This window comes from Lates calcarifer, linkage group LG11 (assembly GCF_001640805.2).
Source record: "Lates calcarifer isolate ASB-BC8 linkage group LG11, TLL_Latcal_v3, whole genome shotgun sequence".
NCBI classification, from domain to species: Eukaryota; Metazoa; Chordata; class Actinopteri; family Centropomidae; genus Lates; species Lates calcarifer.
The window spans coordinates 1,717,275-1,734,423 of record NC_066843.1 but is presented as its reverse complement, the minus strand read 5'-3'; positions in this window follow the sequence as shown (position 1 = coordinate 1,734,423).

The following is a 17,149-nucleotide window of genomic DNA, read 5'->3' as shown; positions in this document are numbered from 1 at the left end:
GTACAACAAACTCCACAGGGGTACCTATCATAGAACAAATCAACGTTTTTATTTTTAACTTTTAGTATAATCTCCATAAAAAAAAATATGACCATCTCAGTCCTTTGAGAGAAAGACTGGGAGCTCCCACTGGCCTCTCGGCTACACTGAACTCCACCGGACTGGAGATTTGGCTCAAAACTTGCTGGATGCTTTTTTTAGGCAAAAATGGGTTCTGTTTTAAGGCACAAAAAAAGGGAGAGGGTGCTGTTCCCCTGGCAGAAAAACAAGTAAAGCTTTTGGAGTTTCTGATAATAACAGATGGAGGAAGGAATGGAGAAAAAAGCACTTCCAACATGTTTGTTTTCTTTACAAAAATCTAAGAGAATGAGTGTCCCAGGGGAGGGTGGGCAAAGGGAACAGTGCTGCATGCGACAGGAAACAGTGTGGTTTATGGGTAATTCAGTGTTTGGGGAAAGACTTGCAGTGGTGTGAGAGAGAGGTGATTTCCAGTAATTAAAGTAATGTGTCATGACACATTTCACAATGATATAACCCTGAAAGAAAAATCTAAAATACAGCAAATTGTAAAGTCATATTAGCTGTGTGTCTATACCTCTAAACCCAAATACGTATATGAGGATTATTCCCAGTGAATCCGAACATAAGAAGGAAAGAATACACACTTTTATATAGTTGCTTCACTGAGTTGTTTTCATATTTGCCGTTAGAAAAGACTATATTAAAGGAAAACAATCTCCTTGTGACAGTATATAGATTCTTTTTGTAGGTAACATCGGGAGTATAAACATAAACCATATGATGGTCGGCTCTGGGGAGGGATGAGTGCATGAATAAATAAATGAATAAGCAGTCCTCTGTTGCGAGGTGATATATTGTACATTCTGTTTTTAATACAACAAAAGAAATACCTGGCCAGGCTTTGTTTGTTTGTTTGATTTGCAAGTGTAAGACAGAGAAACAGTTTGTTCTCTTTGTTTGAGAAGTTGAGCAGCTTCTTTAACTGCTACATATGTTACTGTTAAAGGGTCAGTTCACCCTTTTTTCATGTAGCTATGCACATGCTGTTTGTTTTTCTTGATGAAATTTTGACGTATGTCCACCAGGTGTCTGCTACAATCACACTGCAGTGAGTTTAGTGTTTGTCAGTTGTAATGGTGAGTGTACAGTAGAAACACACAAGAGACTGCGGATAGTGTCCTTCAATTAAGACTAGAGAAAAGGGTTGGAAACTGAATACTTAAATGTCCACACTTCCAACTATGATCTTTACTTAACCTCAAAAATCTGCTTTGAGTGTGTGAACATAATCCAGGTGGGATTATATTTCTCTTTAAATGCATTTTCTGTTTCCCTTGTGACACGATAACAGGACACAAATACAAGCTGACAGCAAAATGAAAAGTACCAGTGAGATGTTATGACTTCACCAACACTGAACCAAATTTCGATTTCCTCTAATTGTAACAGCACAGAAACATTTAAAAAGCAGGAATCAGCCGCTCTACAGGCTTTCATTAAAAGGTGAGGCTGCCTTTGGCGCTGTTGCCCTGATTTGATCTTGAGTTCAATTTGATTTCTGTCTTGCTGTCATTGGTTTAACACTGACCAGTCCACTGGGGAGACCAATGAAGTTAGTAATTCATCTCAGAAAAGGGCAGTGTCAGACCCAGCCAATCGCTAAATATAATGCGCCGCCAGTGATTCATGAAATCTGGAAAGCAGGCTCACCTTTGACCTTTGGCCTTTTTGAAATGGGTAACCTTTGCCAGGTGACCCGTTTGAATCCCTACACCAGCTGGGAGATGTGTGTGGGGTACATGAGTGGGGAAAGCTCTGACTTCCAATGCCACTACTGTCGTGATGCCTCTGAGCAAGGCAGCTGCCCAGTTTTTCAGATGAGATATTCCAATCAACAATGCTCGGAGTTCAGAGCAGAATTTTCAGTGATAAAATCAGAGAATCTTTTGTTCAGAGGTGTATTTTGAAGAAAGCTCGGATGGGGAATTGGACTGCCAACTGGCTTTAGGAAGGGTCAAAGAACACGGCCCGTCTGTCAGAACAGGGGGGCAGATTAAACTCTCCTCTTCCTCAACACAACTACTGTGAAGCCACCACGTGCCCTCTGGGGTTGGGGTGGAGATGGTGTTGGGGCTGGAGGTGCGGGGCTTGATTATAATGATTGGCACCTGTGAAAGAGGGCTTGGGCAAGTGCACGGACCATATCAAAGAGGATCAGCTGGGGCACACTGTGACCTGACTGTTATTAGGTGCCAAAATGAAATGGCCGCTCTATAGCCCTTCAAGAAATCATTTAACCAGTCACAGCTGAGAGAAATACACGCATGCATGCACACGCTCACACTCATAAAGTCAGACAAATACTCACACACACACGGTACAGTTGGACAGTAAAGACCAAAGGTTGCTAGTATATATTAACCGCACATTGAAAGTGGGGAGCGTGTTGAGAAATCTGCTGTTAGAAATGTGTTTGTCTACAAGTGCAGAAAGGTTGTGTGAAAGAATGTGAATCACGTCGATGGGGCAAAAATGCGAAATGCCTCCAAACAGTAAAATAAAATGTCAAAGCCATGATTTACTCCAGAGGCTGTGAGGCTGACATTGACCTTATGTGCTTTATAGTGTAATTTTTTAGAGTATATGCTCGACTAAGATTGTTCCGTTTCAAAATCGATTCAAATAATGTTGAATGAAGTGATTTATTTCAGGCGTTAGATAAAATATGAATGAACAGATGTGGTGTAAAACTGTAAATATGTTAGTACAGGGCTATTTGGCAAAATAATCTACAAGACAACAACACTGATAACTACTGAACAACAGTATTTTCTGGAGTGAAGGATGTTGTGTGGCTGCATGGATAACAGCCAACACGAAGGAAGAGAGTCTATAGTGTGTGCAAGATTTGCAGTAACTGGATAAATAAAGAATAATAAATGAAATCCAGTATGTTATATATACACTGTGCCATTGATTCTGAGCAGAGAAAGATCTCTACACTGAGAGAGAACTGGTCTGTGATCTGTTTAAATCTTGTTGCCTGAGCAGTAAAGGGGAAGAAAAGCAGAGGGGTGAAGCATCTAAAAAAAAAATGTGGTTGTAGTCCTTCAAGCTCAAACATTTAACCGTGTATATTTTTTATCCACCAGTGTAAAAATAAGTTTTTAGTTGAAGCACTTGTATTGCCAAAAGGAAGCTTGGCATCCATGTATATTAACTTTTCTGGTACATCTCAGATTCCTGTCCTCTAACCCTGCAATGTCTGTTCAGAAAGTAAAGTAAGTTATCAGAGCTAGAACAGTCTGATCTTTCAGATAATAAGCAATAGGAGGGATTAGGATCAATCATAAAGTCAGATAATTACCTCCACCTGGGAGGTTATGTTTTCACCCGTGTCTGTTTGCTGGTTTGTCTGAAGGATTATGCAAAAAGTACTGAAAAGATTTGCACCAAACTTGGTGGAGGGATGGGACACGGGTCGGGGATGGGCCCACTAAAATTTGGTGTGGATCTGGTGAAAGGGGAAGATGTAGGATTTTTTTTCTAAATGTCCTTCAAACTGAGATATAAGGGCAGACGTGTAGGACTGTTAGGTGTTGGCGGAGGTATGCGCTCTGCTGACTGCCATTCTAGCTGTAGATGCAAATATTTTTTTCACTCTTTTTTCTCAAATAAACAAAGAAGCATTAGAGCCACATTCCATGTTTACTTCTCTTAGAACAGAACTGGACCAACTTCAACCAATTGCTGCCAACATATTTCTTTGCATTTTGTCTATTCTAAGCCTGGTAACTAGACGCCTGGACTTTGCTCCAGTGTTGAAATGGCCCACAGTCTGTTCATAACAAATATTTCCTGTCACTTAGCAGCACCGCCACCCTCCCAGCGCACCCCCTGCTCATCAGCCATGTCTCTGTTACCATTTCCTCATTTGTTGTGTCTCCACATTGGCCGAGCCCGCCGTCCCCTTGAGAGACTGCTTCACTCATGACTTCCACTGTTGTGTCTCGGCAGTCCTCTGCCCTTTGCACAAACATATCGATCACTTCCACCTCTCTTCCTTTGTCACCTTTTTTGTCCTGGGCTAAAAATACATTTTCACAACCAATCCGTGTCGCCAACGACCACCTCCAATCCTCTGTCCTTCATCCTTTGACCCCTCTCCTTCGGCTTTAATCCTTTTCATATTTCTGTTTCAAATGTTTGTTTCATCAAAATCCATCTTGCGACCTCCTTGGGACTCTGCGACCTTAAGATGCCACTGCTGTTATTCTGAGGTCAGGGGATCTCCTGTGCATTTGGGGACGTGTTTGGCATTGGATTCCATTGTGAAAACCCACAAGTGCACCGTCTTCAAATAAATGCTGATTGCTGTGTTATTAGGTTCCTTTAGCTCATAAAAACATGACAGCCCCTAGATGTTTACAGATCCAGGCACTTTACAGGGGTCAATAAAAGGAAATTGCTGCTCAAAGAGGTGGTGGGAGTATGACTCAAGACATACAACTCAAACTATAACACACGCCCTCACAGCCCTCATCCCTACACTGTACCACAAAGAGAGTCCATCGTCTTTGTTTAATTGTATAGCAAGACTCAGTCTGTCCAAAAAGTGTGTCTTAACTCTGCCCTCGTTTACCCTCATTGATAAAATCTCACCTGTGATCCTCTTATCTCTCTGACAAGACTGACAATAACAAGCACGAAGGTCACTGCAAAGACACTGCTTTACTCTTGAAATAACAAGTTTGGGTTTCATGAGGCTGAAGTAGCAGCAATATTGTCCAGATCAGTGGACCACACGCATACTCTTGGTAGTACAAGGAAGGTCTATTTGCGGGAGGCTTTTCGGAAGGTCACAGCAGCAAGGCCACAACTGAAGTGTCTCAGTCAAGGCAGTGCAGAGGCAGGGTCACCTGATGGCCGATGCCGTATGTTCCTGAGGGTACTTAACCCTGGATGAGTAGCTAATGGAGGGAGTCATCCAGAGCAGACTAACCTAACCGATTTAAATAGGCATCCACTCACAAACGCATGGATAAGCATGGAACTACTGAGTGCTACTAAGCTAAAGGTGCTATTAGAGGGGACAAAATAACACTCAACAATATCCGTGGAATCTATCTTGGTGTGCACTGAGCAGATGGTCTAAGAACCAGAACGTGAAGAAAAACAAACATACATTTTTTTTTTTTCATTATTTCAAAGTAGGATATTAAACCTTTGATTGCCTGTGATTGGGATTGTATCTTTGCAGGATAAAAGAAACAGATGATATACAATAAGAATGTTGAATAATTTTGCTGAGTGCCTATTCAAAGAAGAGCCCGATGCTGATTTAACCACGCTGACATAAGTAAGTAAGTAAGTAAGTAGTCCACGTAGAAAGGGGGAAAAACATGCAGTAAAAAACTCGACAACATATTAAATCTGATCGCACTGTAACGAAAAGCGAGCAGTGATAATAATAAGCTCTGATGGGGCCCTCTTATGGCCCATCGATTTCCAATAGCTGAGATCATAGAAAGCTGGGGGGGTAATTACACTGTGCAAGCAGAGGTCGTCCTGAGCAAATATCATTATCATCAGATTAGAATGAAAGGCTGGCGCGGGTCGAGCACACGGGGGTGAAGGAGACCCAGAGGAGAAGCTTCTCAGCACACATTTCTGACCCTTCATCTGTCTCAATGTCCCCCACCTTGCTACCACCTCCACGGGTCAGCCCTACATCACACTGACACAAACAAGGAGGGGGGGCAGGTCACCACAAAGTACAACCATTCATCAGTGAGAGACAAGGCATATGATGAGAATGATACCTCAGAGTAGCAAACAGATAAAACAAGGGAACAACATAAAGAGGGAAGTATGGTCAGTGCAGAGCTGATGCTCCACCAGGAGGTGCAGTGTTTTCTCTGAAAAACCTCTCAAAATCTGGATGGAAAACTGACTTCTCTTTGGTCACTAACACAGACCCTCAAATTGGTGTATTTCTCATAATAAGTTAATCTATAAAATATCAGAAAATACTAAAAAAAATCCCAAATTCCCAAAACCCAGCGGCGTCTTTGTTCATGTTGTCCACCCAAGGATATTTGACTCAAATTGATTTAAAACACAAAATGCAATTTGAGAAGCTGGAACCAGTGAAGTTTGGCATTTTGCCTGATAAATGACTGTTGCAAATGAATTCCCTGTTAATCAACTGAAATAATTGACTGTCCCAGTGCTAATTTAATACAAATAGTAGCATGATGGTAAAAACTTGTTTTTATTTCTACCATTAAAGAGAGGAGGGATTGTACTCCACGCCCCTCTCGGTTAAAGTACCAGTCTGTATGCTGTTTCGTACATCATTTATGCCAGTTTTATGAATAACGTAACATATGCATAGAAAATAAAGGCAAAACTGACAGTGCATAGCTGGTTTTGATTGTAACTGTCAGGGTCTGACCCTATCAAAATAAAACAGAATAGAGAAAGAGTTGGTATAAAAATGCACATTTTCAAAGACGCATACATTAAAAACAGAATCCTCTCCCTTCCTCTCCGAGATGTCATTTGTGGTTCAAACGAAGTGTGAAGAAGTAGATGAACCATCCACAGATGATTAGGTGGGAGGGAGTCCCAGCAGGCCTGCATCACCTCACCCGTCTTCCCTCACCCCGGGTACTCCTCCACTGCCAACCCCCCACATGCGAATGCAGGGATCCTGGGTAGCCCGGCGAGAGGTTGCGAGTGCCACTCTGATGAGCCTCTGACGTCTCTATCTGTGCTGCTCAGTGTGGGAGCTGGCCCAGGCCACCTACATTAACATAAACAAGGCGTGCTGCTGGGGTCCGCCTGTCAGGGGCTGTCACCGCCGAGGACAGAGGAGAGACGCCTCCGCATTAACCTCCAGGCTTATCTCACTCTCTGTGCGTCTCACCAAAAAAAGTGGGGATTAGTGCTCAGTCAGGAATTGCTTTTGGGTCCTTGTCACTCCTGCACGATTATTGAACTCCCTCTTCTACACTCAGACCATTATTCCCATCTTCCTGTGCCACTTTCCCAAAGCGAGGGAATCCCTGGGGTTTTAAAATGGCAACCCACTGGATCTCTGTTTCTTTGATTTTGGTGACATCTGTGGTGATAAACTGTCACTGCAGCGATTTCTGTGTTTACATGAGACAGTGAAATTTATATCGTTATGAAATGACGTGCTCATTTAAGGTTTTTAAGTCTCCACCAAATGTATAGACTTAAAGAGAGGTAGGTGAAATATACTGAAAGATAATTAGACCTGATCCAAACCTTAACAGAGCCAGATAGAGAGAGAACACCATCACTGGCACCAGCATGATGCTCCACCTATTAACGCTTATAACCATTGTGTGATCAAAGCTAACAGTAATACATACTGACACAACAACCAGAGACCTAATGCAGCACAACGGGACCTGGACCAACCTGGGTCCCCCGTGCCAAGTCTTGGTTACACTGACGTGGACCTATTAAGACTACTGCAGTTGAGAGCATGCCACTTCCACAAAAAATCCAAAGTCCAAAGTTCCAGATGTCATGAGGAACAGTCAAGTAAACAGCTCTATGGAGAACAGAGATACTGTGCTGTTGTAAAAGTTGGAGAAAAACTGATAACTCAAGGTCCTCTTACTGCAAAAGCTAGCAACAAGAAAAGATTTTTTTATTACATTATTGAGGAGCTGTGAGTTTCTTTTCCTGCCCACGCTGGCTATCAATGCCTCATTCCAAGGAAACTTTTTTGTCAAGAAGCATGATGAACCATAAAACTTCAGATTTCTCTGAATGAACTTTGGCGATGCACTTTGCAAAATGACTTTCCCTCTCCTCCATCAACGCTGAGTCAAATCTACACCGCCACTGCTGAAGTATTCGTTGCGCAGGTGCTCGACAGGCGATGGTGGTGATGTACGTGGAGGTGCGCGCCCCTGACGATGAGGTAGCCTGAAAGGCGCTCTAGCTTCTCCGTGGTGAGGCTGACGGTTATCTGCTTCACTGGGAGAAATAGTCAGCAACAGTCACTGTATGTTCTTCCTCCTCCCCACCCTCGTCTTCCTCAGTCTGTGCGTGCATGGCCACGTGGCTCCGGGCCAATAAAAGACTGCAGCGTTGTGCGGCTGCAACACTGTGAGAGCCTAATCCATATCTCCAGACCTCAGGCCTAATCAAACAGACTGAATGTAGGGAAGGAGTCAATGGCTGCTTAATTACTAACGAGAGTAATGACAATAACAATCACGTTCCTTTCCGGCTGACGTAATTAAGGGAGGCATGAAAGGCATACCGAGGGAGAGCTGCCTCCAAGCAAGGCAGCAATTAGGGCAGAAGCTGAGGAGGCAGCTTGTGGCAAAGACATGAGATGAGCTGCAAACACTGTCTCAGCCTTGTCTTTCGTCTAACACCTTGTCCTCCTTTCAGGCATCAGTATCATCAGTTGGTGCCATACTCTGACAGCACTGGGCTTCATTATATCTGTCCTGCCCATCGGTGGTGCGAACACTGTGTTGTTCAACCGGCTTTCTCCAGCACGTCGCTGGCGGCTGCCATGTTTAATGACCCTCCTCCTCCTGTATCCAGCACTCAGTAGGCACAGCATGAGACGTGGGGAAACACTCAATTTCTGTAATGGCTTGAAATGGAGTAAATATCACTCGCCCCCCTGCATTTGTTACTCATTCAAGCCCCGTTATCACTTGCTGCCTAATTTCCTGGTGCACTGACAAAGGCAGAGGGCGTTTCCATGGAGAGGGAACCCTTGCGGTTTTCGTGCTTCTCTCAACTTGGCACTCTGTTCATTTCACAGCAATTATCCTGAGTCATTCCACACATTCTGCCACAGAAACTCAAGGGAAGGACCTTTCAGCTAATTGCTTTCAAATGGAAATAAAAAATAATCACACGGCTACTTTGTCAAAATGACTCCTGTTATGCAGCATTTGGTGTGGGAAATTGATGTGGGATTCCTTTTAATGTCCCATTTACAATGCCTCCCGCTCTATTTCCAGATGAAAACCTTTCTTTAAATGCATTTGGGATGAAGCCCTGACACTGCATGCAGCATGATTCTTCAGTTTCTCAGAAACCAATATGTTTGTGTGGACAACTTTTTTAAAGTAGACAGTAATTTGTTTTTTTTTTACTCCTAATGTTCAGGTCTATTTTTGCAGGAGCAGCTTGTGTCACTTGTGAATATAAATGCTGATATTAATTTATAATTAAATTAATATTTAAAAACGTTTCATAGTTATTGACTTTGTCAGCGTATGCACAGCACACCAGTAGTTTTTCTTTTTGGTTTATGAGACTTATGAAGCAGGAGAGGGAATGCTACAGTTTCCTCTCTGCTAAATCCAGTTTTCAGGAAATACAGATACAAAATACAGATTACATGGCATGCTGCATACAGTAATTAAAACGAGCAAGTCCAGCCACAAAGTATCTGTCAGGCATGAAGGAGGTGCCAATGTGTGTTCAACTTGCTTGTAAAACACAACATGTTGGCAAAACAACTCCAAACAATTATGGAAATGCAGCTGCAGAGGCAAAAACAGCTTGAAGACGCTCAGGGTCTGAAACGCTTCCAGCAAACCGCACTGCAGGAACAGGGTTAGGCCTAGTCTGTGGAGATCCACTCCTTGTGTAACAGCAAGAGCACTCGACTCGTGTGCGATGCCATGAAGTTTCCTTTCTTAATTTATGCACAGTTCAAATATAGACCACGATCATAAAATTCAGACAATATTTTAAAATAAAAGAAAACAAGATTTAACATGCTGATGTTCAGCAGGTACAGTGTTTATTGTGCTCTCCTTGTTAGTTTAGCATATTAGCATACTAACATTTGCTAATTAACACTAAACACAGCTGAGGCTAACGGGGATGCTGTTCGTTTTCTAATGAACCAATTAAATCTATCCAACATTTCTAAGATATTTCACTCAAAACTGGAAACCAAAGTTGTTATGATTCATCATCTGGGAACCAAGAACGTCAGGGTCTCAGAGTCATTCCTTGGCAATTATGAATATCTGTATCAAAAATCACATGAGATATTAATGTAATGGGCTAGAGAAAAAGTCAGCAGGCTTCATCTGAGGACTATGAATGTCTGCACAAGATTTCATGGCAATTAATTCAATAGCTGATCAGGTATTTCCGTCTGGATAAAAATTAGTGAACAAACTGACCAAACGCTGCCCTCATTAATGCCGTGCTGCTGCCATGGTTACAAATTAAGACAGAATTTAGACTACCCTTCACCTATGCAAAAAAAATCCTCCTCATTATCTGCCCCCTGCTCCGAAATAATTGTCATGATTCCCAAGATTTTCCACTCCCTCCCTGCAAGCTCAGTCTAGCTGTAACTGAGTTTATTATTTTCCCCCCAAAAAAACTATTTTCTGTCAATACATATCAACCATTCTACGATGAACTGCAGTAAGCTATTCTTGCGGGTTTAGCGAGCCTCATATTTTTTGGTGTTTGAAGGCTGGCAGGCAGGCAGAGTGGTGCTGATGTGTTGACGTATGGTGGGAGGCAGGAAGAGGCAGCTGCTGTTCATCTCCATGAGAGGAAGGCCACTCTGAGAGGATGAGTGGAGAGGGGCCTTTCAGAAGATCTCTGAGTCAGAGCGAGTGGGGAGGCATCAGGATATTATTAGGGAGGTGTGCCTGCTGCCCTGCTATTATTGCAGAAATAAATGGTTCTGCAGCTTTAGACCGAGGATACACCTGCCCTGTGTTGTTTCATCAGGTATTACATGTGAGATGTAAAAGAGATCTGATACTATTAAACCTATAATTCCCATCCGATTATAGGCCTAATGACAGTTGTGATTGTTGTGGAAGAGACAAAGGCCATCAGGATGGAGCATGTTCACCACAGATGTAGATTCATGTAGCTGCTGGTCACCAGAGCGAGAAGATTTTTACAAAGTGAGGAACACAGACCTGAATCTTTGCTCAACATTCACTGCAGTTAATTCTATTATCTCCTTGTCTTCAGGTACATTTTAGTAACCTGAAACAGTTACAATATATAACAGAGCCTCCAGTAAAAGACACACAACTGGAGGTCTGCTTTTTTATTCTCTTGAATTCCTCAGCTGACTGAGGCTCTACAGACTCTATATTATCTCAAGTGAAACAGCCACACTGCACTTAATCTCTAGTTTAAATGCACTTAAATAAATGATTGAATGTATAGCGCGGGAACCGAAATGTCACTGATGAGCTCCTTTTTGAAGCTTTGTGTGAAACATAAAGGCAGAGACGAAAATGTTAATGAATTGTCTGAGGAGTAGAAGATCAGAGGAGCCAAACGAATTTCATATCACACCTAAAGACCTGGCATTTAATTAAAGTGGCCTGAAAAATGGCTGCCTGGTTGGCTGACAACAGTTTCTCTTGAAGCAAATTAAAGAAATCAATTACTGGCGTGTGAAAGTGTAATGCCAGCACACTGGAGCCCCACAGCGCCACAATGAGACACCAGGCCAAAGGGAGAGGAGCGAGGAGGAGGGCGCCTCCACTGTGCCACATCTGACTGGCTCGGCTACAGAGTTTATCACGTCAACCTGTTACAGGCAACAGAGCCTGAAAGGGCCCACGCGCTGGAATGAAGCCGCATATCAGCCTAGCTGCCTCCACAAGCCTGAGCCTCCTCCACTCTGCTCCCAGTTCTTACTCATTCCCTCACCTTCACTCTCCCTCTCTCTGTCTCACACACACTGCACACACATCCAACACCTGCTAGGGTTAAAGATATTCCAGGGCACTAATGGCCATTTACTTCTACTACTACTTGTTGTCCGCTACAGATTTCTGTCAAAGCCACAACTGCAACATAATTTCATACAAATATATTTTTCTCTCTACTTTTTTCATTTAATTTGTTGTTGATTTGTGTGTCACAGGGAGGCTTTAGAGACTGCTCACTGCCAGGCCAAAATATCCACATTAATATTCAGAAGAAATATAAAAATCGAAAACTAAGTTTGCCGTGAAATTCACTGAAAATATTCATGCTCTCCAGGATGAACTTTTTGTACCACGTTCTGGACAACCTGTCCATCTCATCTCAATACTAAGATAAATTAACTGCATTATAGTTGGTATGTTTGTTTGTTTGGTTTAACTTTATGGAGTGTAATAATCACTGCAACCTGTAGGTGGTGCTGGCAGTGCTTTGGACTCCTGTTCTTAAACAAAGGATAAATCTGGTATAAGAGTCAAAAAATCCCATGAAAATCTTAATTCTTTCTAACCTCCCTAACCTGCCTGTGGCACTCAAACCAACTGATGTTTACTAAAGATGTAAATCTAAAAAAACTACTCACAAATATATAGATTCATACCTTCTAAAAAGGTGCAGCTGGGCACTGTAGTTTCAAAGTAAATGTTACTCAAACAGGATGGAGTAATATGTTTTTTGGGGACTATTTTCAGCTGTGGATTAATACACATTTAATACACAAGTGGCACTTGTGGCCAAACCTCCAAGAGGTATGTTTATTTCTTTATCTAAAGGTCTTCGCAGCTTGACTTTCAAACAGTCAGATTAGTTTGGGTTTTAAATTCAAAGTCACTGGATAAAAACGTTGTCAGAAACGTTTTGAAAAAAAAAAATTGAGACCAAAAACAGAATTAGTGTTTTTCATGATCAGTCAAGATGCATTTATGTACCTGATATTGGTTTAGACACTCACTAATTTTGTTACTAACTTGATAAATAATACGTTGCAAGCTTTAAAGTAAAAGCACAAATCAACTCTTTTCGAGACGTACAGTATAGTTATATAGTTTATGTTTATGTCTTCATTCTGTTTCACCACAAAATAACTGCCAGAGACTGAACCTCAAAGAACAAAGAAAGAGCAGTCATATCTGTTTGACAGACTGTGTTAAGGGAGCGAACTATTAGACTGAGCATGCAGGTGGACTGAAGAGGAAATTATCACATGTTAGTGTCCTGCTGGAGGAAGAGCTGGTGTATTAAAGGAATATCTGCTGTCACATTCCCGCTGTTCGATTATAATACAGTGTGTTACGTACACTGTGCCACTCAGCCGGAACTGACTGCCACCCTCTCTAAATGTTAATCTCATTGTTATCTAATCAAAGTCAACACACAAAACAGGAGCTACACTCACATATAGGCTTTGTCCAAGGGTGGAGACCGACACTCAAGGTCAGTCTGAGTATTAAACTCAGTTTGATGAAGTGCTGACATTTACATTAGATATTTAATGCTACCCCCAGCTAGCAACAGTAACAGTAGATGTGAATGAAACGGATTGAATTAATTTCTATCTGTGCATGCTCGTCATCTCTGACCCTGAGCTGTGCCCTGAGCACATCACATGGTGACCGTATGTGGGTGTGTACCACACTGGGCCAAGACCATTACACACCTACATGAACACACACTCTCTCAGACCCTCCTCAGCCGTCGTCGGTTTCAGCATGGCTGTTTGACAGGTGTGAAAGAGTCCTCTCCTCGCAGCATCACGGCCATTATTCTGCTGCACCAGGAGCTCCCAGCCCTCCTTCACATCCAATCCCACTCCTGAAATCTGGTCTGTTTCCCTGATAAGACTGTTCCATGAGGGGGCTGTCGGAGGCTGTAGGCCTGATCCACCGTGGATCAGCACAACTCACGATGTGCCAAATATTGAGGAGTGGGTATGTTCTTATGCTCCCATTAGGGATTAGCCATTTGTGTTCAATGGCAACGCTCAGTAGCCATGCAGGAAGTTGGCACTGAAGAGGTGCTTGGGTGTATAAAGGAGCTTTTCACTAATTTCAGAGTGTCAGAACAGTACATCTAGTGGAGCCCGTAGGGGAGGTCAGTGGTGAAGGACATACTTTTTTGCATAAACCTGCAGTAATTGACTTTTTTAGCCATTTGGGGGGCAGAAGGAAACAAGCTGTGAACACTACATTGATATATCATTAACTTTAAGTTGATATAGCGAAGTTATTAGCAGTTGCCTTTACTGTATGTGTGTTTTTGTATTGTAACCTTGTAAAGTGAGGCTTGTTTGTGGTCATTTGATAAATGTAAGTCAAATATTCCCTCTTTTCTAGCTCTGTTTTTGGTCTCTACCAACTCCTGAGAAAAACATCTGGCTTTTTAGCTGCTCAGTGCTCCGCTATGTTCACCAGATAGTCTCTAATCATCCTGGTTTGTTGCAGAGCCTGTACTTCACAGGGGGCTTTTAGAGTATTCTGGCTGAAAACATCTGCCTGTTGTTGCTTAAAACGACATTATGAGCTGTGAGACTGAACCAAAACAGAAAAATTAAGAGTCAGACAAATAACCTAACATTGTCACATTGTTTTCACATTGTCATTGAAAATGTTGTTTTTGTAAAAACATGGCTTAAGTAAAAGCAGCAATACTCCTAAGGGGAAATACCCTCGTAGAGAGGCTCTGTATTCAAAAGTTTACTGATACAGAAGTGACAGGTATTTACTGTAAAATGTACTTCAGTATCAGTACCAAGAGTCAGTATTAAATCTTCAGAGTTAGTAATGAAAACTGCCAAAAATGTAGACATAAATTTGGCAAAAAATAATCTGTATCTCCAAAATTGGACTTTAGACATTTGTCAGCTGAAAAATGTTGGCAGTGAACATTTTGGAGATTTGTTTATCATGCTGATTTGTAATGGAGAAAAACATTAACCTGGCTGACATGGCGTTTCCTCCAAACGTAATTTGCTAATAGGAAAATAATAATACCTCCAGTGGAGTTTTCCTGTGGTTTGAAGTTTTACGCTTGGACTTACTCACATGTAACCTGATAATAAGCCACTCATGCATCAAAAGTTTGTTTGCTCACAATTCAAAACACATCGATCTCTGCACGCTGGCATGAACTTGATGGTCTACTTCCAGTCACAGCAGGGAAAGAAGCAGATTGCCATTCAAACGCCAAGTGAGCAGAATACAGATGCAGTTCAGAATTTGTTTTCACCAATAAAAGGGTTGGTTGTGTTTGTTTTTTTACATTTGGATCTGACTCCTCTTTCATCAGCAATTCTGATTTAGGAGTAAACATTTTATATGCATTGTGGAGATTCAAATGTTGAACAGTTTGCTTGTTCATGAGATGAGATAGTTATTGTTTTTTTACCTGACAATTCTCACAAGTATCTCCACACTTGAAAATGTTGATTTATAAAACTTTTCTGACTCTGAACATTTAGGAGGAATTCTGCATTTAAAACAGTATTACATCTAAAAACAAAAAACACAATTTTACACAGCTCCGGTGACATTTAGGTCTATTGTACAAAGATTAGAATAAATCCTAATATTCAGGTTTACAGCACTGAAACACCTACCTAAATTTCTCTCTGGCTAAAAACCGAGCAGCATTTACTTTACATATTTGTTCAGAGCCATTTTACTTTAAACTTAATAAGCTGTGAGGATCATGAAAAAAAAAATCATTTGGTGTTTGTGTTTTTATCTGGATCTCAAGGGACTAATCTTTAAAGAGTCGACGATATGTCATCAAATAACTGAAAAATCTCTCTGCACACTGGGGGACACCACAAATGGAACAAATGCTTCCATTACTGCTGGGTTATTTCTGATCCAAACAACCTTCATCAAGTATAAAAAAGCATTACAAACATTCCATATAGGCACACACAGATTAAATCAGAGGACCACTAAATTAGATCAACTGCTGAATGAAACACAGATGGATAAAGACAGACCAGGTAAATGAATCTCATATCTACTATAACTTCCTTTATTCTTTAGACGCCGTGGGTTTACTCCATGAATGACAAATATATGTTTTCAATCTATTGTGAATTTGACCTCTTATCATATACCTGATGTTGCCATTTTGTAATTCTTTGACTTTGGGACAATATGCGGTTGTTATATGGATGTTGCTTCAATGCTCTTTAATGCATGCTGAGATAATTCTACCATTAATTATCTTGTGTATTTTCAAAGCACAAATCTAACTATAAAATAAATAATCCAGCAGCGAGTGAGAAAGTGTGTGGGAGTTTGTCGCTTACTTCAGGAGTCCTAAACACGAAATAGCAAAAAATGCTAATCAAAACATAAACAAAAATTCCTTCAGAGACGACATGCGTTGACTTCTACTCTGTTTAATTTTTGTATTACTGGTGTTTGTGAAGTTTTAGTATGTCTATCTAAGTATATCAGAGGATTTAGTGATGTTCTCAGGATGTATAATTGTTTACAGATGGTGCAAAGTTAAACTTTAAAGTTAAAAGTTAAACAAACCTTGCTAAAAGACACAATACTTTATCTTGAGCCTGGGAAATACCATGTTCTTAATTATTACTGTGCACGCTCTGACTCATACAGATGGGGTTGTTTTGGTTTTCTGCCTGAGAAAGGTGTACTGGTTGTGTATGAGCAGAAGGGAGTGAGGCAAAAACCTCACTTTTCTTCTTCAAGAAAATGCAAGAATCCCTGTGGAAATTCTGTGCAGGAGATAGAGGGTTGGATAAAGTTTGCTTGGCCCTCAAGTTCAGAGTGTGTGTGTTTGATAAAGTTCTCATAGCAAAGATCTGAGACTTGCACCGGTCTCAGCAGTCCAAAACACTCCTCCAAATCTTGCTGACAGTGGACGACGGGCATATAGAGTTAATATGAGAAAGCTAATGAATATGAATGAGGTAAATGAAAGCTGATGAATGTTATCCCTTATCTCCATAAAGATTAGACAATTCCCTTGAACCTCTGCCAAGGACATACACAATAAAGAACAAATTTGAAGAGCTAGCTTGTCTAGCAATTTGATGGACGTTGATAAGGTTACATCACAACGCAGTGATATATAATGTCTGCATGAGAACACTGAGCATGATCTGAGCTGAAACGCTGAGGAGGCTGCAGTTCATTTTTAATAGTTTGTCCATCGTCGCGGCCATTGCTAAAAAAAAAAAAATCAATGTAGATTTTTTAACAATATCCTGAGGCTAATATACACATTAGAGTTATTAAAATGAATATGTCTATTAGGGACTTTGCTCCCCAGGAGACCACTGCTAGCTGACGAAGAGATATACACTCTCATTTTCCTCTTCATTTTCCTGGTGTCAGAT